Here is a 24,019-nt window from a genome sequence, read left to right as displayed (position 1 = left end):
GATTTCCATCTCCTGGTTCTCTCCTTGTCTGTCACTGTGCTGTCTTTTGTGGGATTTGTCAACACAATACACAGAGGCACCTAATTACCCCCACAATGGTCGGTATGTCTGCAGCATCCCAGCTTCACACTGAGTGTTTCTTTAAAGAAACACTGACCACCTTCTACTGGCACACTTTCAGACACTCTTAATCAAAGTGTGCTGTTGATTAACTCTCATTTGCAACTAACGTGTATGAATTGGCAGATTCCGCATTCTGACCCTGGTAGTGCTTTACAGATGCCCCCTCTCTCTGCACAACACCCTCACTCCAAAACACACACATCTGGGGCCCAGTCCAACTCCTTGTGGATTCAGTGGGCATATTTCTGTTGACTTAAGTGGGAGAGGGATTGGGCCTTTGGTCCTTATCACCACACCATGACCAGAACTGCTTTCACTCCCTGTTCACGGGAGTCTTGTCTACAGTAGCTATCTCACCATTGCTATCACTTGGGTCCCTCTGGTGGTAGGAGCACTAGCATTTTAACCCCTTATTGTCCAGTCCTCCTCTGACCAGGGTTTGATTGCACAGGAGTCAAAAAATACCTATGGGAGCACTTACAATTGCACAACACCTTGCTTCAAGGGATAGTAATTTGCTGCTGTACTATACTTAATTACTACCCTTCCACTCCTCATGCAGACTCAGTTCTGCTCTATTCATTCCTCTCGCCCGGTCCTCATTCACAAGCCCTGGATGGGAGATAAACAGGTGTGTGGCACCCCGACCCTTGCATATCTGAAGTAAGGTTTGGATAGCCCAAGTGGGAATGCAAAGATAGGGTGTTTGCCCCTCCTCAAACTTCTGTGGGGATGTGGCACACAACCTGAGTCAAAATCCAGCCCACAATAAGTTTTGCTTTAAAAATATTTTACGGCCTTAAAAGGGCCACAGATCCCAAAACGCCTGTCTCCATAAAGCTCTTCCTGATACTGCTTCTAAACAAGGATTCCAACACTCCAAGGGCTGAGGTGGAGTAACCCACCACCCAGCAGCCAAAAGCACTGTGGGAAGATAGCTTCAGCAGAGAAGCAATGGACTGATGGAGGACTTAGAATGAGCTCCCTATTAGGCATAGGCCTCTGGGTCAGGTCTGAGGTACACTGGCAGAGTGAGGTAGGGAAATCTTCCCCAGCTGCTGCCCATGATGGGCTGCACCTGTTTGGAGGATAAAAGGTTTCAGGATACAAGGTTGCCACCTTTCAAGAGCATTAAATTAATACAGGGTGCTGGGTTTGTTTTGGTTCCTGGGCATGAACATTGCATCATCCATCAGCTCTGTCTGTTGGCCGATAAGAACTGAACCCACAGGCTGAGCAGAGCAGAAAGTATAAGATGCAAAAAAACCCTCATAAACTGGTAAATCTAATTTCAAGTCTCCCAGCCCCTCCAGTTACCCTTTACTCTGCAGTTGGTATGTAATTAACTCTGAATAACATATCCTGAAAATGTATAATCAAATTCTATTGCTCTGGCAATCTCAGGCAGTGTGAGCACAGAGCGGCTATGACAGTATAGTTGACTATATGACCTGTATTTTATGATGATCCCTGCACTGTGAATAGCTCACTTGATTTAATTCATAGGAAGTATTGCTCATAAGCAGACAGACAGCAAGAATCCTGCTTGCTCAGTTAGGGCCAGATTGTGGCTCATATTTACATGGCTACAAGGGGGCATAAGAGGGAGTAACCCCTCCCGCACAAGCCCGTATGTGATGTCCAAACACCTATACACTTCCTTACTAGGCCTTGGACATGGGTGGGAGAGAGTAGGGGTTGCATGCCTGGAACTCCCACCGCCAATGTCCAGGAAAAGGTGAATAAATTGGTGAAGGCTTCGCTCTATGCCCCACAACCAGCCAACGAACAGAGCTTGGCCAATGCAAAGCACTGTCACAAATTAACTTCACCTTAGAGTAAGGAGGAAACCAGGGAACGATCTGTGTCTTAGTCATAGTCTTCCCTAGGCTGCTCCCTGAGTCGTGCACCTACACTCTGCTCAGAATATGGGCCAGTGAGCTAAGGTTCAGCTAAGGTTCAGTAAGACAGACTTACTTCTGTCTCATGTAATAAAACAGAAATAGGTCTTGGATTAAATGCATCTTGCTCCACAATTCCATCACTTTCCTTCTGAACCCCTAATGTCTACCACGGTTCAATATAGAACACTGGAAGTAATGCTAAGAACATGACACCATTTGCAAGGCATTCTGTTGTACTTATGAGATAATTAGATAACCACTGCTAACAAATACTTGCATTTAATAAGCATGTTAATTGATATTGACTAATTTACCACAGGTACTTTGTCAGTGCCAATTAGATGCCTAAAATCAACTTGAAAAATGGGAAGCCATGTGTTTTTTGTGGTTGGATTAGACCTAAGAGTTGGGATCCAAGAGATATTGGCTGCTAATCCAACCCAAGTCCTTACCTCACTGTTTGACCTCAAGTCACTAAAGCGCCTTAAGCCTCTGTCAAACTAGAAAGAGCAGGAGTTGCCCTGGAAACTGGGTGCTACCTTTAAGTTGGAAGTCCCTGGGGCAAGCACGATGATGGGGAGTCAATGACTGGGTTTTTCTAAATCCATACTCAATATGTGAATATTATAAATACAGAGCTGTAAAGAGAAAGTAGGGCCATGCCTATAAACTCTTCTTAAAGTGTTTCAGAACTCTGAGACAGAGCAGGAAAATAGTAAACGCTTTTAAAAGGAGGGGGCCAGATTCTCTTCTGTGATCCAGCCCTGAGCTGGACCACAGCTGGGGATTCCTTTGGGGTGACAGTTCCCAGCTAGCCTAGAGACCACATAGGCAGCTCCTGTGCTACCCTTCCTGCAGCCTCTGACATAGGGGGCATGTCAGGGACAGGAGGGGGAGGGCCTGAATGTAGCTATCCTTTGCAAGCAGACGGGACTCCTAAGCCAGGCAGCATATTATAGAGTGGCTCCCAGGCTATGTAAACTCACTCCAGAATCAGAGAGATGGAACCAGCTCCTTGTGCTCTCTACCCTCAGCCACACCAAGTGGGCACAACTGAGAATCAGGTCATCCTAACCTATTTCCCCAAATGTCACGCAGTGAAGATGGAATTATTACACGTATGACAATTTACAAAGGTTTGTCTTAATGCCTGGGGATTAAATTTCACTCTTGAATGCTGCCGAAGCTTCGGAATCTTTCCTACGGTGGCTCGGCAAACGTGAAATTTGCAGAAGCTCCATGCACATTTGAAGTTAGCATGGCAATGCTGGGTGGCAGGAGGCTCACAAAGGAGATCTAGCAGAAATGGACCAGGACCAAATTGTTTTGTACCAATCTAAATTTCTTGAAGGTTATTTGTCAAACAGAACACGCCATCCATCACTCATTGTAGAGGGAGGTTACATCAGTGGAGGGTTTTCAGGGTTAAAAATGAAGGTGAGCAAATGCAGCAAAGTTTGGTTTTAGGTTTGCCTGTTTCCCATAAAGCTGAGTAAACTCAAACCTGACCTTCCACCTATGCTGTGGATTAGGTGACCCTACATCAGGGCCAGCATTAGAGGATAGCAAGCAGGGCAATTGCCTGGGGCCCTGTGCCACAGGAGGTCCTGCACAGCAGGGTTTGGGCTTGGGCTTTAGCTCCAGCTTCGCGTGGCAGGGCTCGGGCTTCGGCTTCAGAAATATTGTGGAAATTCAATGTGTCAGACGGTAAGGCAGCAGGGTGGGGGCCCACTCCTTAGTGTCTGCCCTTGGCCCAAGAAAGTCTAACACCATCCCTGTATGGCAAGTTCTGGAGAATGGAGTCTTCTGAACTAGCATCTTCTGCTACTCTATACAATCATTTCCTCCTACAGGCTAAGGGTTGGTGCTGGGAATCTTCTAGGCTGCAGAAGTGCTTCTCTATGCAATTCCCATTTCTTTTCCCCGAATGGGAAGTCAGGAGTATCACTGTGACATGACATCCTCAGGATGTGGGGCTGCACTTTCTTCATGCAACTGTCTAAATAAAGTCTCTTCTGGGCTAGCTACATCTTGTTCTGTTTGGGTTGCAACCAAGCATCATATAAAAGCAGCACTGTCTAATGGTTTGAGCCTGGGACATTGATCCACGTCTAATCCGGACTCCACCTCTTCCTCACAGTAGGTCCTTAGACAAGTCACTCAGGGCCTGACTTTTCAGATTTGTGTTACACCCACAGCTCCCATCAACTTCAATTGCACTTCTGAAAGTCAGGCTCTTAACCTCTGTGCCTTAGTTTACCCATCTGTAAAATAGGAATAACTGTGCAACGAAGGGTTTTTTTTTTTAAGAGAGTAACTCATTAATGCTTGCGCAGCACTTTGAAACTGTAAAAGTGCTATACGTTATTTCACAATGCAGTGCAAATTTGCAGTATAGTTCAGCGGTCTCAAATATGGCTTGGTTGGGTAGGAACCTTTGATTTCCATCAGAATCAATTTTCTACTTTGAGTTGCAGAGTGGTAGCCATGTTAGTCTGTATCAGCAAAAAGAACGAGGAGGACTTGTGGCACCTTAGAGACTAACAAATTTATTTGGGCATAAGCTTTCATTTAGCCCACGAAAGCTAATGCCCAAATAAATTTTAGTGTCTCTAAGGTGCCACAAGTCCTCCTCGTTCTTTCTACTTTGAGTTGAAATTCTGAAGGCAGGAATTTCCTGCTGCAAAAAAAGCAATCAGAAACTACTGATGATTCTGCCAGTTCCTTCCAGTTCACAATAGGTCCCTCTTATCAGTCTCTTTCTTACCTGAAGCTTCAGTGGGCATTGAACAAAAGAAAAAGCTTCTACAGGGGAGACTAGCACCTAACATTTGAAATAATGAGAGTGTTACAACAGTTGTTTAGAGAGTGCTGACAGCCTTCAAGGCTTAGAATTGAAATAGAAGATTGCCTCTTAGCAGGAAGGCTGTAGCTGATACACTGAAAATAAAGACAGACTCTTTGGCTTCTGGAAGGTGTAATCATTTTCACCAGGGGCCTACTCCTGCTGCCCATACCTTACCCTGCAAGCAGACTCATTGGGCCAACTCATGGCTGGTCCTAACACAACCAGGCAGGGGTGAAAGAGGGAATAATAGTCTTCCACAGCCATCTCCCTGTACAGCCTGCCTGGACTTTGGGGCCAGATACAGGGGAGATCAGAAGTGCGAGTCTGTTGTTCCCCACAGAGCAGGTGCAGGTGGATGGGACAAGGACCCCCTTTGCCTTGGCTATCCCCAATGCACTAGCCACCAGAACTGAGTTGGTGCCGGATGGTAATAATTTGCTGCTTATATCGGCCAGCAGCAAATTGCTACCTTCCTAGAGCCAGGGTGAAGCAGGGAGAGAATCCCTGAGCCACAGTCCTTTCCCTGGGATGCTCCTGGGGCAGTACAGCACATGCTGCTCCTTAGTGTGGGCTGTGTCCTGGTGGTGTATGATGGGTCTTGTTTTGATGTTACAATTCTGCAAATTAAAAATGTTGTATAAAAAAACAGCAGGAAATTCAGACAATAAAAAAATGGGCCATTAAGCAATAGAATGAAAAACGCTTTCAACCTTTGTTAAGATTTCGGCTGTGTCATTTTGGTTGGTTTTTGAAGTTTGCTGGTTAGAGGGAAATGAGCAGGTCACATTTTCCCCAAAATTTAGTTTTTGTAAAAATAAAAAGCCTAAGAGCAATGGAAATGTGTCCATGACTTTTTTTTTTAAATCCCAATTAAAAGTCTGGGCTTTTTTAAAGCAGCAAACATTTTCCATAGCCTTCGCAATTCAGATATTGCTGCTTTGGTTGTCCATATGAGAACCTGGAAGTGAAATTGACTAAGTTGTTTCCATTTTGTTCATCTGGAACACAGAAGCTGAGTAAGTTGTTTCCATTTTGTTCATCTGGAACACAGAGATAGGTAAACAAGCAGCATATGTAGTTCAAAGTACATTAAAAAACAACAACAACAATTCTTTCCGTTTTAATAATCAAAGGTGTTCTTAGTAAGACGAGTAAGGGAATATTTTAAAATCAGATTTTTAACATGAGATTGTCCCCTTAAATAATGAATTGTGCTTTGATGCCTTTCTCAGCTCTCAGGCAAATTACCATGGATACATTTCTGTTCTGGCTTGTTGGAATGGGTTTCTAATTGCATGAATTTGGAATAAATGATAATGGGAAACTGTCTTACAGTAGCTCACTTTGTCCAGATTATTCTGAAATGACTGAGATTTGGTAAACATACCTTGGGATAGAAATAACTCAGTTAGCCAGTGAAGACAAACTCACGTCCTTCCTTGCCAACAGTAGATAGGTAACAGGAAAGGAAGCCTCAGTAGAGAGAGATGGTAAAGGCACAGGGCACATTGCCTGACACTAAACAGGCATGGCTGCTGCACAAAACACCATTACCCCTTGTAATAGCAATTACCAATCTAAATGACCAGAGGAAGGATCAGAGGGAAAGGGGAAAAGGAGGCTGACACTGAGGCCACAGAACTGAATAGTTGGTCAGTGAATCAATGGTACCACCCTATTTTAAGTAGCAAATGTGTGGTCTATCCACACTAGCCATCCTGTCTCTCTGAAGCGCTGCTGCATGCCCACCCTAGTCTGTTGTTGTTGCACTGCACTCTAACACCTATCATCACACAGGTTCTCCGTTTCCTGACATGATAGCTTGTGGGACATTTTTGGAAAGCTTTCTGGGGGCCCAAGGGGATTGTGGGGGAAATGGTCAAACACCTTGGGAGTAGCCATTTCCAGTGTGAATGGTCAGAGCTTGTGCCATTTACTTAGCCAGACAATTTTCTGCTGAAATTCCTGAAAAGTAATCATGAAGCAGTGGAGAGTAAGTATACCAGCTGCACTTGTGCAGAATCAGGAACTGACACCTGCAATTAACGGGATTTGTGCTGCAAGTTTTACTCTCCCTTCCCTGTCCCCGCCCCCACCACTCTCTATCCCTGGAGTAACCAACTCCATGCACTAGGACGTTCAGTGGGTGGAGCACTGCTTCTGGATCTAGAACAGACTAGAAAACCATAAAGCTAGTCTGAACACCAAGACTGTTAGCAAAACATCTGGACAAAAAGGTTCATCTAGCAGCATTTCCAGAATGTGGCTGGGGTCAGGATTTGATGTATTTCCATTAGAAGCAAATACAGAGGCATGGATCTGCAGAGAATATCCCGCAACCATGGAACATTTACAGTAATTTAAGCATTCCTGACAAGTGAATGTTGCGTGGTAGATCAGAAAGGGGGACATGGTCTTGGAGGTTGCTGGGCCTAAATCACTTAGAGCTTTGTAGATGATAACCTGTATCTTGAATACCATCTGGAATTGGCAGCAATGTAGGGTGTGCAAAAGGAGTGTAATATAGTCTTGCTGGTACTTCCTCTAAGAAGGGCAGTTGTATTCTGCTCTAGTATTTCTGGGTGGTCTTCACAATTAACCGCGGGCACTGCAGTAATCTAGCCCAGAGGTTTTTAAACTGTGGTCAATTGATCACTAGTGATATGCAGAGCAGAGCCCTTTCTGCTAGTCCACAGTATGAAATATTTTTCTAACCAGGCAGTGCAAGGGTTGGAGAGTTGGGAAAGGAGGTGAGCCCATTAGAGGATCTCGGTCTTATAAAGTGGTTGCAGAATGAAAAGATTGGACAGTTCCCGGTCTTGTTAGAGAAAAAACCCAGCACAAATGACCACAGTGAGGTTTGTATGTGAGATCTACATAGGATAGGAAAGTGTGCACAGTCTTTCAACCATCTGAAGATGAAAGAAGGTATTTGTGGCCATCTGAGGATCCCTGAACTGAGACCCTCAGATTGCAAACTGCTCTGACAATGGGTGGGGCAGGTGCCCCTTGGGTGAAGGAGCAGTCATAAAATTAATCAATTCCTCAAGAATGCTTTTCTCTGCCAAGCAGCAAAACCTCTGTCTTACTGGGACTGAACTTAAGCCAGCTGGCTTTCATCCAGCTCCATGTCTCTAGCAGGCACGGAAGCTGATTCTCCATTGCCTTGCACCTAGGGTATTCATCATTTGCACTGTGCAAAGTGGATGTAAAAGGCTGCTAGGTCAGAATGACAGCCTCTTAGATCCACTTTGCACTGGTGCAAGTTACCATGCAGGTGCAAGGCAGAGAAGAACTACACCCTGAGAAAACTAGGAGATTTCTCTATCTAGGTCTCTGGAAAAGGAGACAGAGCTGACTGTTAGAGCAGCATACTGGAGTTTTGCCTGAGTAAGGTTGTGCAGGTTTTAGCCCTTAAAGAACAAAGTCGAAGGAAATAAATAGGGTTACTCTCATGGAGTATTATAAAAATTCAAATAAGTAAATAAGTGTCTATTTAAAGTGTGATTTTAAAAAACCAGATGGCTAATTTTAGCCTCTCATTATTTTTAAAGCACAATGGCTTAGTGCGCGAGGCTCATTTATCAATCCCATAAGCATGCAGGGAGTTTCCTACAATTTCTTTTGTACCATTGTTGTTTACAGTACATGTGCAGTTTGGGGGAGAGGACAGCAGACTTTGGGGGCTAAGTGCATGAGAGGGAGAGAGCCATGGCAGATGAAGAATCTCATGTTACATCTGCACATGTGTCATTATGGCACTTTCTGTGGGTTCCCTGGAGCTCTGAAGAGGAAGAAAGCTGAGGGCGGGTTGACCCTGGGAAGGTTTAGAAAGATAATGTGAGGAATATAAATATTTTCCTTCTGTATAAAATGTCTTGTAACTCTGACCTTTATTTAGGGACAAAGATACTTCTAAAATCCTTTCTTTCTACCATCACCCTCTTCCTAGCTCCTTCAGAACATTGGCAGTATGTTTGTTGCAGGGCAGATCATTGCTGTGCTCTGGTGACAACAGGCTCTCATCCCTTCCCAAATGAGTAGGGAGGGTGATGATCCATACACCTCTTGTCTCCAAGCTGAATGTGGAGCATGTGCTACAGCACCCCCCACTGCAATGCAGCCACCTTTAGAGAGGAGAGGGGACTTGGCAGCTGTTTAACTGCCCGCAGCAACACTATGCGGCAATCCATTCTTTCAGAAAGTACAGCTTGCCCTGAGATGCTGAAGATGTTCTTGTGCAATAGAATGAAGGCCAGAATCTTCATTGAACTCTGAGATCTGTGTGTCATTCAAGTGGGTCAAAGGGGAAAGATTCTGGCTATAAATGGCCAGCAGAGACTTCATCTGACAAAGTGCAGGACCCCCACTGGCATATAGACAGATCCAGCCCCAACCACACCCACCTACCGCTGGTGAAAGATGTATGCCGAGGGAAGGAGAAGCATGCCAGCAGCATGGTGATGCTTCACTCCACCAATCCTTCACTGACATTACACCAGTCGGGTAAATTAGAGAAGATCCGAAGCTGCCTTAACTCACTGGTGTTGGGCCTTATGCAGAATCAGGAAGCAGTAAGTGGCTTCTGCACTGAACAGAAGGACTGTCAAACCCAGGCTCTTTTATCAAAACATCTGTAATGCAGAAAATATTTGGAGGCACATTTGACCCTCTGTAAAAATAAGACAAAGGAGAAACAATGACAGCTCATTATATAATAAAATAATAAATAATAATAATAACAACACTAGCTAGCTCTTATAATAGTGCCTTCCAGCAGCAGATCTCAAAGTGCTTTATAAAGGGAGGTAACTGGAGCTCTCATCCTACAGCCCCTGCTCACATGAGTAGTTCCACTGAAGTCCATGGGAATTCTCCTGTGAGATGGGTCTGCTACATTAGGCCCATATAAAGTAATCATAACAATACCTTAAATTTTATATCCTCTTTCATTCATAGATCTCAAAGCACTGCTGCTGTATACTGCAAAGAGGGGCCCGTTTTTACTGCAGAAACTTCCGTATTCTAAGCTATAACATGTCAGTCCCATAGAACCTGATCTACCCTGTCAATGATTTATTGCATTCTTCCTTCTATTCATTTAACAGGTTTATTCCTTTGTCAGACATTCATTTAAAAAGGCCTCCCTTTCCTACATTCTCTGTCTGGTGCAGAAGAAACTGATTACGTTAGTAGGCCTGTTCCTCTAGCTCTAATTTACGGTGGGCTCCACTGCACATAACTGGAACAAGAACCACCTATCGGGGCTGAAAAAAATCCCACCCACTCGTAGGAAGCATCGATTGGACACCGTGCGATCAATAACTCCAACAGGCAGCAGAGTAAACAAGCATACTTACTAACTGCTGAGGGTTGCAGTCTGCCTCAGGCTCACTCTTGTTGGTGGCTAAAACTTCTGGCCAAGCCCAAGGAGTGAGCCTCACCAGAGTGTGTGTTTTTAGGGTTGCTGGTGTGGGCACAAAATACAGCTTCCTGATGGCACTTTAAGAAGCTGCCCAAAGTCTTAGGAAACCTGCGGATTTGGCATACATGACCCACTGCGTATGACACACGATCAATCAGCAGATTACCTGTCTGCGGTATTACTATGGTGCCCACTCTAAGTCTGTGCCAGATCATACCTTCCTGCATTAAACATCATGGGAAGGGCTCTGTGGGAGAAAATCCTGAGGATCCCCTTGTGGTGACTGTTCCCCTCCCCTGATATCACACATCAGGGGCTGGGGATTTCCACCCCTGAAAAAGAGGCCTGCCCCCAAACCTGGTAGATCTGAGGGTGGGATTCCCCTAATTCCCAGGCACCTTGGTCCCACAGAAACCCCGGAGAGGTTCTGCAGAAAAGAGAATAGCCTGTGGCTTTGTTACTTTTCCAGGTAAGCTCTCTGGGGGCACAGTAGGGCTAATATGCATCCCTGGTCCACCCAGTCTAGTTCCCCTCCCCTATGTGGATCCCAGACCATGTGGAAAGGGGCCTGTGACGTAGGGGGGTGGGGATGGTGCTGTGGAGGAGACTGAACTCCCACTTAAGCCTAGAGAAGGGAAGGCCCACATCAGAGGGTCTGCAGGACCCTGCACTTAGGGTCCTGCACTTAGGACGGAAGAACCCAATGCACAGCTACAGACTAGGGACCGAATGGCTAGGCAGCAGTTCTGCGGAAAAGGACCTAGGGGTGACAGTGGATGAGAAGCTGGATATGAGTCAGCAGTGTGCCCTTGTTGCCAAGAAGGCCAATGGCATTTTGGGATGTATAAGTAGGGGCATAGCGAGCAGATCGAGGGACGTGATCGTTCCCCTCTATTCGACATTGGTGAGGCCTCATCTGGAGTACTGTGTCCAGTTTTGGGCCCCACACTTCAAGAAGGATGTGGATAAATTGGAGAGAGTCCAGCGAAGGGCAACAAAAATGATTAGGGGTCTGGAACACATGAGTTATGAGGAGAGGCTGAGGGAGCTGGGATTGTTTAGCCTGCAGAAGAGAAGAATGAGGGGGGATTTGATAGCTGCTTTCAACTACCTGAAAGGGGGTTCCAAAGAGGATGGCTCTAGACTGTTCTCAATGGTATCAGATGACAGAACGAGGAGTAATGGTCTCAAGCTGCAGTGGGGGAGGTTTAGATTGGATATTAGGAAAAACTTTTTCACTAAGAGGGTGGTGAAACACTGGAATGCGTTACCTAGGGAGGTGGTAGAATCTCCTTCCTTAGAGGTTTTTAAGGTCAGGCTTGACAAAGCCCTGGCTGGGATGATTTAACTGGGAATTGGTCCTGCTTCGAGCAGGGGGTTGGACTAGATGACCTTCTGGGGTCCCTTCCAACCCTTATATTCTATGATTCTAGGACAGGGGACTATCTAGCACTGTGTTATCAGTGTCCTTTCCCCAGAGTAGCTTGTTGGTCAGTTCTCACCCCACGCCAAGTTAAACTACAGGAATGTGTGTGATTGATGTTCCCTCTGAGCTTAGAAGTTGAGTCTGACTCCCATGCAAAGCAGCCAGGGTGACTGTGTAACTGAATGTGTCAGCAACTGGCTCCTCTGAAAGGTTTCAATGTTCTCATTTGCCTGGATTGCTTTTATTTATTGCCATCGTTAATTAGTTTTGTTTGGTAGGAAGGACAAGTCCCCTGAGAATGTCTGTGCATTAGAGACCATTATTCCATCTTGTCTGGAAGCTAAGGCAGGCAAAGCCCCTCACTGCTCAGCCTGGCACAATTAATTAGCCAACCCCATTAGTGAAGCTGCAGGCCAGAGAGAGCATACTGTGTAATGCAGATAGAGTTTCTTCCCAGTGCGCTGCTTCACTTGACCCACATCAAGTGTAGTGTGACTCTGAGATAAAGGTGGGCAGGCTGATGTGCAGCACAGGATCACAGCCACTTGTTCCTCACTGGTGGTAACTTTCTCTAAGAACCCATAAAGTGAAACTCCTTTCCCTACAGAGCTAATGCGCTCAGCATCCATCATCTGGGTTCATGCCTGATGGAATCTGTCAGCTACTCACACACATACAGTGATAAGGTTCACAACAAGCATATGACCAAGTTACAAGTGTCATACTGGAAACCTTTGAAACCCAGGTACTTGGGATCTTTTAGTCCATGCCCCAGCCATTGTGAGATTAGGCCCCATCATATACAACCCATCAGATTGAAGCCATCACTTTAGCTAGATGACCAAGGAAGAGCTCAGTGATAGGCACTGTTGTCTCTGCCAAACAAGCGCCTAGACACAATGGACAATGTCAATAGCAAGTGAAGTCCTCCCAGCTGAGGTCTAGACCTAGTGTTCCTTTGTCTCTTACCTATTACTGTGAGGTCTTACAGTCAGATTTGATGGCATTTCTCTATTTGTAAGCAATGTGATAACTTTTGAATGCCACATTTAATCTATACTAAAATGTCAGGGAATGTTCTAGGCTTCAATGGCCACAGCCTCTTAATTTGGGGGAAAATGGAGGACACGTGGAGACCCTGCCCTCTGGGTTTGTACAGCCACCGCTTTGAGCAGGTCTGCAGTTGTCTAAAGACCAAAGAAGTGGTTGATGACAGCCATTAACACCTTCCAGTATGACAAGATCCTATCTCATCTCTGGTTTCAGAGGAGCAGCCGTGTTAGTCGGTATTCGCAAAAAGAAAAGGAGGACTTGTGGCACCTTAGAGACTTACCAATTTATTTGAGCATGAGCTTTCGTGAGCTACAGCTCACTTCATCGGATGCATTCAGTGGAAAATACAGTGGGGAGATTTATACACACAGAGAACATGAAACAACGGGTGTTACCATACACACTGTAACAAGAGAGTGAGCACTTAAGGTGAGCTGTTACCAGCAGGAGTGATAATCAAGGTGGGCCATTTCCAGCAGTTGACAAGAACGTCTTAGGAACACTGGGGGGTGGAGGGGGGGAATAAACATGGGGAAATAGTTTTACTTTGTGTAATGACCCATCCTCTCCCAGTCTCTATTCAAACCAAAGTTAATTGTATCCAGTTTGCAAATTAATTCCAATTCAGCAGTCTCTCGTTGGAGTCCGTTTTTGAAGTTTTTTTGTTGAAGAATTGCAACTTTTAGGTCTGTAATTGAGTGACCAAAGAGAGTGAAGTGTTCTCCAACTGGTTTTTGAATATTATAATTCTTGACGTCTGATGTGTGTCCATTTATTCTTTTACGTAGATTCTGTCCAGTCTGGCCAATGTACATGGCAGAGGGGCATTGCTGGCACATGATGGCCTATATCACATTGGTAGATGTGCAGGTGAACGAGCCTCTGATAGTGTGGGTGATGTGATTAGGCCCTATGATGGTGTCCCCTGAATAGATATATGGACACAGTTGGCAACGGGCTTTGTTGCAAGGATAGGTTCCTGGGTTAGTGGTTCTGTGGTGTGATGTGTGGTTGCTGGTGAGTTTTGCTTCAGGTTGGGGGGCTGTCTGTAAGCAAGGACTGGCCTGTCTCCCAAGATCTGTGAGAGTGATGGGTCGTCCTTCAGGATAGGTTGTAGATCCTTGATGATGCGTTGGAGAGGTTTTAGTTGGGGGCTGAAAGTGATGGCTAGTGGCGTTCTGTTATTTTCTTTGTTGGGCCTGTCTTGTAGTAGGTGACTTCTGGGTACTCTTCTGGCTCTGTCAATCTGTTTCTTCACTTCAGCAGGTGGGTATTGTAGTTGTAAGAATGCTCATCCTCCCCTTAGGGTTTAACATGTCGACACACTGCCTGACCTTTCTCTTTCTGTCTGAGAGAGAAAAGGGAAGGGGGGAATAGGGGGAAGGAGGGGCACCCAGAGGCCTGGCAGTGGCATGGGGTAGAGGTTGGGAGGGAAAGGGGGTAACATACAACCCCTGGCATGGGGAAGAGAATGGGGGACCATGGTATGGGGGAGGGAGGGCACACAGCATCACGAGAGGCAGTGACTGGGGACCCCCTGTTATGAGGGAAGGGAGAAATGAGGGTGTAAACTGACCCTGCCATGGGGGCTTAGGAGGCACAGAGTGCCCAAGGTGGGGGTGGGGGATAGGGAAGAGTCTCTGCGATGGAGGGCAATAGGAGAGTGGCACAGAGGGAACTTGTGGGGAGTGGGAGAATGCAAGGAGTCCCTGGTATGTGCAGTGCACTCGGCTGACAGAAGCAACAAAGTGTGCAACCCTCCAGCTCTATCTGTTTTATCATATTACCCAAAGCCAGTGTCCTAAAGACAGCAGCTCTTGCAAGAGAGCAAAAGGGATCCTTCCTTGACCGATCCAGTGAGTGTTATGCTGAGCTTCTCTCAGCTGGAAGTCACTCGATAAGTATCTTTTTGCCACCCTCTTCTTGCAAGTTCACGGTCACATAAGTAGTAACATAACACTGCATAGCTAACTTAGCTATATCTGCACACAACAGAGGTTACTGTAGTTAGGGGCCAACTATGCCAGCACTTACTATGCTCTTAGTGTTACAGGTTCAGAAACCAATCGTAAAATTTAGAATACAAGCTCTGAACCCATTATAGGAGTCAGCTAACTTTTCCTTGCTACAGAACCTAATGGCCCTTTCCAGGGAACCCAGCCTTATCTTCAGAAAGGATCTTTCCCCAAACTCCATGTAGCTGCAGTAGGACTCAGTGCCTTCAACCTGCCAGGTCTTCCAATGGAAAAGCACAGGGAACTGACTAGGGCACAGGGTATGATCAGGCAGCAAAGGGGTGTTCTCACAATAGCAGAGATGGAGTATGTTATTTTCTTCTGCTGCCTGGAGTGTACCTCTCAATAATACGATGACTGAATTTTAGTTTTATTGATTTTTTTAATAGCATAAAAAACAAAAACTGAGCTCCTGAAAGAACAAAAATATGTGCTCCAGATAGATTTTAAGCCTTGAAAAAGTTAGAAGCCCAGACTAGGCCTGATCCAAAGCCCACTGATGTCCATGGAAAGATTCCCCATTTGAGTGAGGCTGATGGACAAAGGGCCTAACAAACGTTAAAGGAACAAGAGTGGGTGCAATGTGTACAAACTGGATAATATTCCAGTAAATAGGTCACAAGCCCTTAATGGCTTTCACTGTTTTCTGTAAAAAGAAAAGGAGTACTTGTGGCACCTTAGAGACTAACCAATTTATTTGAGCATAAGCTTTCGTGAGCTACAGCTCACTTCATCGGATGCATATAGAAGTTCTAAGACTCCATTCCTGGTCTATCCCCGGCAAAGACAGCATAAAGACAGACCGGGGATAGACCAAGAATGGAGTCTTAGAGTCTTGGAGTCTTAGAACTTTTATATGCATCCGATGAAGTGAGCTGTAGCTCACGAAAGCTTATGCTCAAATAAATTGGTTAGTCTCTAAGGTGCCACAAGTCCTCCTTTTCTTTTTGCGAATACAGACTAACACGGCTGTTACTCTGAAAACTGTTTTCTGTGTTTCAGAAGCCTGCCAGAGCAGCAATGTATCTATGTAGCTAGGCTTTACATGCTGTGTGGTTAGTAAACATGGTTGTTTGGACCTTACTGCCTGTGTGCTTCCTTCATATTACATTTGAAGACAGAGCACTGGGACACAAGGAGGATTAGGAGAGGAGAGGTCAGGTCATGGGGACTCTTAAAGGTTTGATTTCCATTTTCTAGGTTGCTGTAAGATCCTGGTGAACATCTCTGTCACCCTGACATCCAGCACAGCATTACAATATCCAGAGGAGTGGGAGGGAGAGGACATGCATTCACTATTTACTTGGCCTGCATAACAATATTCAATTTCAAACCAATGACCTAGAATTTTCTCTCATTACCAAGCCCATCACTTGAGCTATCCAGACTCCCTAGTACACTAATTTCTGTTATTACCATTTCCTTCCCTGGAATAATATGTAAAGTTTAAATAGAAAAGCCACAGCACATTAGGCAGAGCAGTTTATCTGACAGACCAGCAGTCTCTTGAGAAAAGGAACAAACAGAATTTGTCTTGTGGTCAGGGTGACACTTTGCCACAAAGGGAGAGTGCAGAGAAGTTAATTAAACCCTAAAGAAGCCATTTATTAGAAAAGGAAAGACAGATATAGCTGTTGTTCGATACTGGGGAAGGGTTCATTATAAAGGAAACCCTTTCTTTAGCAGTTAATAAACTATTATAAAGCTACCACCTAGCTTTGAGGAACAGATAGTGGAGTGTCTGTGGCTCAGTGTGCACCTGTCCAAGGCAGAGGTCCCATGGAATAAAAAGGCATCAAGTTTATAAAACAGTTGTTTGGGGAAACTGGAGCTCTCAGGAGTATAGCAATGGGATATAGAACCTCTCTCCTCTAGGTCCCTGGTTCAAATTGGTCCCTAGGTACAGTAATTGCTAAAAATACTTCATGTGAAATGCACTAGTGGGCTCTGTGTGTTCCTGGTGCATAAAGGTGACCCCACCACCAAGATCCCTGGGGCTAGCTGGCACCCCTGTTGGCAGGCTCAGCAATGAGGCCAAAGCTTCAACTGGAATCCAGGTAAGGGATGAGGTACATTGGCAGGCGGGGGGCAGAAGGGAGACTGCAGTGTCCCTGCTCAGGCTGCCAATCTAGCTTCTTTGACCATTCATTTCACTTCAAAAAATATTATAGATGAGTGGAAAATGCTGATTGCTCCGTTGAATCAAGACCGTCGGCTCACTTACGCTTTGACTTCAAAGAGTGTCCATTCCTTGGCACAGGATGACAAAGGGCCAAGAAAAAATCCGTATTTCCTAACTCCAAGTAAAAAACAAACAAACTCTTCTCCTTATTCAGATGGTGCTTCAGCCCTACTTCTCTCTGCAGTCTTACTAGTGTCCAAGGGGCCCCTGAGTCTCCTCCTTGCTCACCCTTTGAAATGTGAGGAATTAAGGGATCCCCAGGGGCTAAAGGCAGAGACTACAGTTTTCACGGAGTTGGGTGGCCTGATATATCTCATGCTCCTACTGCTGGATGGCAGCAGAGCACAGCTTATACTGAAAGAAAAGAACATGAGTTCTGGGAAGGAAAAATTCCTCCTCCTTCTGCTGTCAGAGTTCAACAGCATTTGCTTCCATTATGTAACTAACATCAAGTCATCTCACTAATGTTGCTAACCCAACAGGTGTGCCACCTCCAGGTAAGAGCTTACCAAAGACTGGAAAAGACAACTTAGTTTAGACAGGGTCTTTCAGAAAAGGCCAGCTATGCTAAAATTCATCCAACCATATTATCTATAAAGCAGCGCATACAGCAGTAGAAATGATTGCCCTTGTTCTGCAGCCATACTCCCTTGTAGAGGATATTGGCTTTAAGAGGGTCTTAAACTTAGAGAATATTGAACCACGATATTGCCTCAAAGCAAATACTATTCCTCCCCACCCCTGGTCATGTTATATATTTACAGTAGCTTAGCCATCAAAGTAAGGCACCCTGTCAGACAAACAGAGGGCAAAATCATTCAGTCAGTGATATGTGGAAAAGCAGCCAAAGAATTTCATTGCTATAAAACTATAATGGGTTAGCTTTGAATCTAAAGAAAGTGGGGAGCTTATTGTTCATTCTGCCTCTGGGCCTGGCATCGTATATCTGGCACTGCCAATGCTCAGCAGAGCTATGCCAGGAGTTCATGCTACAAAAAAGAATGAAAATAAATAGCTGAGCTCCATATTGAACATTTCCTGCAAAAACACATTTGTGGACATTCAAAGTCATTTGGAATATTTAGTTAGCCTCTGGGTCACCTCACAAAGGCTCAGACAGCTTCTCTTATGATGAAGATTACTTGAGGATTCTGTGCTCATTCTCATCCACTACTTCACCGGGATCTTAACTGGACCCTATAGGATTTCCTTGACAATGATCTGTAAGTGACAAGCCTGTCAGGTGCATTACACCAGGTTTGCACCCACTTTAATCACAAATACAAAAAGCACGTAAAGCTCTCACCCAATTTAGCTAGGGAAAAAAACTTTCCTCTTTAACACCTTGTTGCAGAAACACTATTCTCCGAGATGGAATGCCAACTACTGCGTGACTGGACACATTTGTCATCAAGGGCACGGTTGTGACCTGTATTACACACCTGTGAAGGGGCGTAAGGGGGCATAAGGTGCCCCCTTACTCTCCTATGTGGGCTTCCACATCATGGGATGCAGCATAGAGGGGAGAACAGCCTTCTTAGAGCCACTCTCCCACCTGAGCAGAGGTGGGCATGGGGATTGGGTGGATCCTTGACTCCAGCCCCAACTCATTGGCCAGTTCAACTGAGCCAGCAAGGAGAAGCATCTATTCTACATCCGATACAGCAATAGCACAGATTATTTCCCCCTTGGTGCAAGGAGGAGGTATGTCTACACTGCAATTAGACACCAGGGGCTGGCCTGGACTATAGGGCTGTTTAATTGCAGTGTAAATGTTCAGGCTTCGGCTGGAGCCCAAGTCCTGGGATCCCAGGAGGGCGGTGGGTCCCAGAGCCCAGGCTCCAGCCTGTGCCCAAACATCTACACTATGGTTATACAGCCCTGTAGCTGGAGCCTGCTGGCACGCCCAGCTATGGGTGTTTAATTGCAGTGTAAACATATCCTGAGTGACGATATGACCCCTGCTCCTGGGGCAGCACAGCTATGCATTGCCCCGTACTCAGAGCTCGTGGGTAAGCCACAATGTTTCACCTAAGTGTCAGTCATTCAGTCCTCATATGCAATGACTTTGGCATAAGCATGGTCCTTCATTCCGGCTGATGCTAAAACATCTCTTCCATATCTTGAAACTTTTTACAACTTCAGTGCCGACAGCACATTAAATCAGGTTCTCTCTGGGGACAAAACACTGGCTAAAACAAGAGATTACCCAGCTATGTCATACCCACATGGTCAACAAACATTTGTTGGTCACTACTCCTTCCCATCTACTCAGTCCTGATGATTTAAAATTGGGTTCAGTGCTGTGGATGGACTTCAAAGGATCTGCTTAAAGGCATAGCAAAAAGTAACATTTCTAGTTTTGCATGAATAGGGCAACAATCAAACATCACACTTCATGGAATAAGTGAATTGCTACAAGCCTGGGCGGGGGGAAGGGAATTGTTCCCTTCCATAGAAAGCATTACAGAACTGCATAGGTGCATTAGGGATTTCCACACCTCTTTCTCTAAATCACCAGGTTTTAGTCTACATCAAATGCAGGACTGGAGGGACTGGTAGTCTGATCCTGTATGACACAACCTATGTTCTGCTATTACTTTAAATTGCTTTCTTAAAGCAATAATCTACATGAGCTAGAAAGGCTTGGCTAGGCTTCCACCAAGAGTGCACTGCAAGTACATACACTGCTTTCCATACATACGGAAAACGCAGTCCCTCCCTTGAGGAAGAGACAAATTAGAATCCTATTCTGCAATTGATAGTGTGTGGCTGGTGCTGTGCCCAGCCAGAACCTTCCATGGGGCCTGTAAGGCCACACGTGCACTGTCTGCTCTAGCCTTGATGCCTAGTTCCTTCAGACACATAGCGTGATATCCCTAGCCTGGCAAAGGCCACCGGCGTTATAACTTGGTTATGTGTTTGCAGATATAACATTCCTCTGGTGTGTATAGTGACTCTTCAGACACAGAGTCCTAAAGAGAGAGAGTCTATCCAACAGTCCACCTCATGGCCATGCAGGCAAGTCTGAGTTCACGGCTATCATTTTCCTAGGAATATTAAATATGAATTGAAACTGCAATAAATATTCTGAATGACAATACCTACTGTATCTCTTTCCTAGAAAACGTTTAAAGATAAAGTGGTAGGATTTAAATAGCTCAAAACAATTATTTTAAAGCTTGTGGAACAATTCTTCCCTACCCCCTTCCGGGGTTGTCCATACTGTTCCTGCAAGGCAGAATAGCAAAGATGACAATTAGATATCATTGCCACTGTTAGTGTCTGCCTAAGAGACACCCTGGAGTGGACTGATAGGGATTGTTTCAGGTTAAGGCTAAGGGTCTTTGGCAGAGCTCTGTGGGAAATGCCTGGATCACATTTGTCCCCACTCATTATTGCTGACTCTAGTGGGTTACATCACTTGACTGGGTTCTAAAAATCACACAAATTGACCCCAGATTCATAGGGTTCAAAAGGCATTTGCTACATGCAACAGCAGTTTCCTCTTGTTTTCTATCTAGAGAGCACTTGTTTTTCTGAATTGTGCCTTGTCCTTGCGCTCAAGAGGCTGCTCTAAGGGCTTCTAGTCCCAAGAGTGAAATTGACAGAGGTGGTGATAAAGCTCGATTTTATCATTTCAGGGAAGGCTCCATGGGCTTGGTAATTACACAACTCCCATGTCTCCTCCCATTCCCCATATCCTGCCTTCATCAAATGCCCCTGATGCTGACTAAAATAACATGAGCTGGTATCTTATTAGTTACATGAAATTAGTTACCACTTTCTTATATTTTTCAGTTAAAAGAACTTGACTAAACGGGGGTGGGGACCAAACGATAACAGCCAATCAATAGCTCTTTCTGTCCTAGCATGCAATGGGTCAGTAAGTTAGGGTTATTTATCTGTAACCCTTCTGCCCATCAGAGTTGGCAGCAACAAGGTCCAGGTACAGTATTTAGTGGTTCCGTTTCAATAATGTAATGCAAAACCGGCTCAAGCCCCCACCCAGTGACCTGGGACAATTACATACCACACCCTTGTGCTCCTCTAAGAGGCAATACTTCGCCTCTCGCAAGCACAGAGTGAGTGTAGCAAAAGCCTTTTAATAAAGGAGGGAAACAGTATGGCATTATGTTGGGGAAACACCACAAACAGGATTCATAACACCAACCATGAGCAAAAGACCCACCCCCAAGTAAGTTTGGCAGTGTCCTTTTCCCCTCAGGGTCTTAAGTCCAGCAACCCAATAGTCACCCACCCACAGTTTCTGTCCTTGGTCAGTGCAGCCCCCAGCGTTCAGAAGTTCATCTGCAGAGTTTACCTCCCAGCCTGAGAGGAAGTGGAGGGAGGTATGGGGGGGCATCTTACATGCTCCGCTGCTCGGGTAGACAGCCGAGTGCCACACCTCTCCATGGGATTCTGCTGCAGTCTTCACCACCAGCCGCGCCTCTGCACCTGCCGTCCTGCTGTCCGCTCCTCTCCACCAGCCACCCAGCTGTCCGCTCTGCTCTCCATGCTAGCCATCCTGCTGTCCACTCACCAACTTGTCTTCAGACCCTCCCCAACTTAACACAGCTCTCAGTAACTTCAGCTCTCAGTGATTTTTAGCTGGTAGTAGGGGAGCCTCAATGCTGGTGCACTACTAGCCCAAAGTAGGTCTAATGCTTAGACCTAGGTATTAGTGATTTCAGCTCTGCAGCATGTAACAAGACTCCTAATGGAGCCAGAGTTAGCTCTATTATTACACAGTAGAGAGAGGAGGCGTCAAAGTCATGTTTCAGGTCCTCAGAAGCAGCCCACGCTACCACGTACACATACTTATCCTCAACCTCTCACAATTGACTGGGTTTTGGAACCCTTGCCTAGTGAGTGCTACTTAGTTGAGGGTGAGTCCTTCTGTCATAAAATGCCAAGTACAGTTCTACTGTCCTTGATTCACATAACCAGGATAACAACCCTTTATTACTCCTGCCCCAATAACAAAGAGACTGGGGATCCCACAGCAGCCAAAGTGACCATTTGGGCAAGCAGTCCATCAAGCTAGGCAGGGTGGGTGTGCCCATGCAAACGAGATCATCCCCTGAAGTCCTTTTCCACAGCTCACCACCAGATGTCAGGGTAGAGCTCATTCTGACTCTGCTTACATATCAAATCACCTTCCTCTTCCTTTCCCCCCCCTTCATCTTTCTACATCGCTTTTAGTTTCTACAAGTAATCTAGTCTCTTAATGCACAGCAAAGACACGTATTTCTCATCCCTGTTCCTACAGCCACATATGGGTTAAGTCACATGAAGGAAACACTCCCTCTGAATCGCATCAGGTCCAGCTAATGACACTTGTTAAAAACAAACACACAGGCACCCACATTCTTGCACAGCTGACTAACTGACAGGCTGGCAGGGCAGCAAACTAATGTTTGGGGAAATCCCTGAGTCAGGGAAGTAACCAGCAGGGAGAGACTCCTGGCCCCTGGCCCAATGCAAATTGAAAGTGCCATAATTGCTCTCTGAGGATCAGAAGGAACATGTGTTAGTACCGCCATGTTGGCGGGTGGGGGAGGGGATGTTGTATGGCACCTGTGAGCTCATTTTGTTCCCTTCCCTCCCCATGCTAAAAATGCAGCACTGCTGACAGGCTTTGTATGAAACATTACATCTTGCAAATTTCCACACCTGTCAAGCCAATCTACTGCAGCAATGACCAGAATTGCAAGAAATGTAAGGTAGTGGGTTGGAAGAGGAAGAAACGAAGCAAAGCCCAACAAGGCAGAAATGAGAAGATGCACCGTATCAGAACTAGGTATGAGTCTGCATAAGATTTCAGTGGCTTTCCCACCTCTGACCTGAATCTCTGGGACAGACAAGACTGACAGCTGGTGCTATCCTTGGAAGAAAGGCCTTTTGCCATCCATCCCATGGAAGAGAGGAGAAAGGCATTTGTAGCAGAGAGGTCAGTGCTGGAAAGTATGCAGACGTGCGGCATCTTCTGAATGTAGTCGGTGAAACAGGCCAATGATTGTGATCACCTTTAGATATATTGGCAGAGAGACACTAGTGCTGAATCAGTGGCAGCTGGGAAAGATTGAGCAGGCAAATGATGGTGGCAGCAGGCCTTGTGGCCTAGTAGTGAGCACTAATTTAAGCCACTCACTGTGAGGTGTAGAAAAATCACTCAGCCTCTTTATATTTCAACCACATCAACTTGAAAACTGGGTGAAAAGCAATAGGAACCTCACTGCACAGGGCCCACTGCATCTTACCCTGAACTTCCATGCATGAAATAGCTATGTTAGAAAAGAACAAAGAGCTCTGTTTTTGTCTCTGATCACTCTTGCACTAATGTTGAGTTAGTGATAGGAAGAAAGTATTTCAGAAGGGGTTTTTTTAACTAACCAAATACTTGTTTGCAAAATTGTAGCTCCAAGAAGTGGATGGTATTTGTGACTGGCATAGGATCTTTCTGTTGTCTAATTGAATAGACACATTAACACTGGGTGAAGATAGAGTCTAATCAGCAGATTTTTATTGAAGTTGATGGAACTAAGCTGTTTTACACCAGCTGAGGATCTGCCCCATTATTTTAAATGTTTGAAGGTGAAAGGGCTCCAGTATCCTGTAACTCTTGATGTTTGAGCATCTGGATCATAACCTGCACCCTTTAGGATCTCTGCTCAGAACCACACTGAAGAGCCTCTATGTGGTCAGCCCTGAGTCTCTTCTGGGAGATGGAGCATAGGGCTCATGAGCACAGAACTCATAAGCTGTCAGCTCTGATCAAGTTTTCTGTCACATGGAGCTGTCACTTTGTCTTTGACCTGGCCAGCATAGATGCCTGAATCAAGGTCCTTTCATCCTGAGCTGAATCAGTGCTAAATTGCAGTGACCTCCCACCTCATTTCAGGAAAGACGTCACTCTTCTCCATAAAGGCAATAAGCTTAAGAGCACTGAAGTGTTCTTGTTGACCAGAAAGACCCCAGTTATCAAATCCTGACAGGGACTCTGTTGCCAGTTGTAGGTCAGTCCTCAACAAACAGCAGCA

General features: G+C 45.5%; 1 long non-coding RNA gene across 1 annotated transcript in view; it reads right to left on the bottom strand.

Moving 5' to 3' along the window:
• LOC125639958 (uncharacterized) overlaps positions 1-24,019 on the bottom strand; it is a 47,683-nt gene that overhangs the window by 4,418 nt on the left and 19,246 nt on the right. The window contains exon 4 of the long non-coding RNA XR_007357660.2: positions 9,286-9,547. This is a non-coding gene — a long non-coding RNA (uncharacterized LOC125639958). The remainder of the gene's footprint in view (positions 1-9,285; positions 9,548-24,019) is intronic.

Source organism: Caretta caretta, chromosome 7 (genome assembly GCF_965140235.1).
Source record: "Caretta caretta isolate rCarCar2 chromosome 7, rCarCar1.hap1, whole genome shotgun sequence".
Classification (NCBI taxonomy): domain Eukaryota; kingdom Metazoa; phylum Chordata; order Testudines; family Cheloniidae; genus Caretta; species Caretta caretta.
This window is presented reverse-complemented; position numbering and strand designations above follow the sequence as displayed.